This window comes from Dendropsophus ebraccatus, chromosome 8, assembly GCF_027789765.1.
Source record: "Dendropsophus ebraccatus isolate aDenEbr1 chromosome 8, aDenEbr1.pat, whole genome shotgun sequence".
Classification (NCBI taxonomy): domain Eukaryota; kingdom Metazoa; phylum Chordata; class Amphibia; order Anura; family Hylidae; genus Dendropsophus; species Dendropsophus ebraccatus.
This window is the reverse complement of record NC_091461.1, coordinates 112,005,424-112,007,548: the sequence shown is the minus strand read 5'-3', so window position 1 is coordinate 112,007,548 and position 2,125 is coordinate 112,005,424. Positions and strand designations below refer to the sequence as shown.

The 2,125-nt window shown below is 41.7% G+C and overlaps 1 pseudogene; it reads right to left on the bottom strand.

Moving 5' to 3' along the window:
• Positions 1-632: 632 nt before the first annotated feature.
• On the bottom strand, positions 633-813 carry LOC138800228 (U2 spliceosomal RNA; annotated as a pseudogene).
• Between the last annotated feature and the right edge of the window lie 1,312 nt (positions 814-2,125).

Below are 2,125 nucleotides of genomic sequence, written 5' to 3'. Positions count from 1 at the left end.
CTCCGGTTGTGCTTATCTAATAGGGCCTTAAGGTTAATTGTGCTAACCTAAGGCCCTATTACATGAAGCTATTATTGGCCATATCTGGTCATAAGTGATAATCACTTCTTGTAATAAAAGGCAACAATCAGCCAACATGAACGATGACGGCTGATCATTGCCTGTCATGTCTTTCAACATGTAATAAGACAAACACAGTGGAGAGCAACGATCTGCTCCCGTCACTCTGTGTAACAGGAGGGGTGGCTGCAGATGGCTGCTATCTCCTATGGGCTGCCCCTGAACAATCTAAAGATCGTCCGGGGAGCTCCCTTGCAGCTCCCTCCGCTTTTACTCACTTATTATTGGTGCATGTAACAGCGCCGTCAGCGAGCGGGGAACAAGGAGCAAGCGAGGGCTGCCCTGACAGGTCACGCTCTCCTGGAGATTAACCCGTTTAATAGGGGCCTAACCTATTCCGCAATCCAATCATAATCATTTGACAGACCTGGTGGTAGACTTTCTGAATGATCTAGGTACCATCAGAAATGGTGATTGGTGTGATGGCTTTTGGCCATGATGTCAAATTACTATTACCCTGTAAGCCTTGAAGATGCCGGTTTTATAGCAAAACATGTCGAGGATTTTTTTTTTTTTGGTGCACTGAACATACAATACCAGGTCAATGCCTGAAGAGGACAGACCAAGCTCTTTTTCCATCTCCCTGTTCTAAAAATCCATTTAATATATGGTCCCCAGATAGGCGACGTATCAGATATTAAACTGATAAGAACAGATACTACACTTGACCTCAGCCGAAGGCCGAGAAGTGATAAAAACATGTCAAGTTTTTGACTCAATTGCAATTGGTGTAAAAATAAGCCAAAAGTTTATGTCCCACCCCCACCTACGAGGGTCATGCTTTTTGTAATTTAGGGCCAGGGTGTATTTCTACCTCTACACCCCCTATAGCTACAGTCCTTCATATTTATTGTATGAAACCAGAGAACATAATGCATGCTGTATGATAAAGTGATTTATTCATAATTTTTTATGTTCTACCAAAAATTAATAAATAAAACAGGTTGAATAGAATTTCCGCTGCTGTTATTTTTGTTGTTCTTCCTTTTACAAATTGTATTTCTACATATTTTCTAGCAGTAAACGCGCGGTAGCAGGAAGTGTTGTCCTACATAGACGCCAAATGGAATGCAATTATTCCAAGCAAACACTTTGAAGTTTCGGCTTCTCTCTTTTTTTTTTCCAGCTCTGAATTCATAGCAATATAATTGATTCCAAAACTAATATGTTTGTAGTTATTTTTATAGTTCTCCTTGGTATTCTTCTCTTCCACTTTATATCATTTGTGGAGAACTCCGTTAATTAAATACTACAGAAAAGTGTAAAGTCTCTGTAGATTAGTTCTAACTTCATTTATGGAACCTTGTTTAAATGAGTTTAACGTTCAATAATGTTAATGACGTCTTTTACATTTGTATTTTTATTGATTTTGTTACTTTTTTTTAAACCTTAAATTCAAAAAGAAAAAAAAAGAAGAAGTTTTTGGGGTGATGAATTGACTGTTGTAACCTTCGACAAAAAGATCGACTCATTGACTAGAATAGGACTGAACTGAGTCAAGGTATGTGCACACTACGGAATCCTGGTGGTTCCCCCGCCGCAGATTTTGCTGCTCACCCGCACTCGCGGCCCGCTGGTCCCATAGGCTTCATGGTTTGCCAGATGTCCGCTGGTCCCATAGGCTTCATGGTTTGCCAGATCTCCGCTGGTTCCATAGGCTTCATTCTTTGGTTTGCCAGATTCTGCCGTCCACCTGAAGAATGAGCGGGTTTATTCTTTGGGCGGATCTGGCAAACCATAGAATGAAGAGGGTGAGCTGTGGAATCCGCGGTGGGTGAACCGCCAGGATTCCGTAGTGTACACGTACCCTAATAGACCAAATGAAAAAACCTTGATCGACTATTCTAAGGATGCATACTAGGGATGAGCGTGACTTGAGCATTCTTGCGTCGGATTGTACGGCATTTGAATACTGGTGGTGGATGACGTTGGATGCAGCTCTAGGGAGTCCCGGAATACATGGATACAGTCATAGGCCAAAGGCTGTATCCATGTTTTCCAGGAC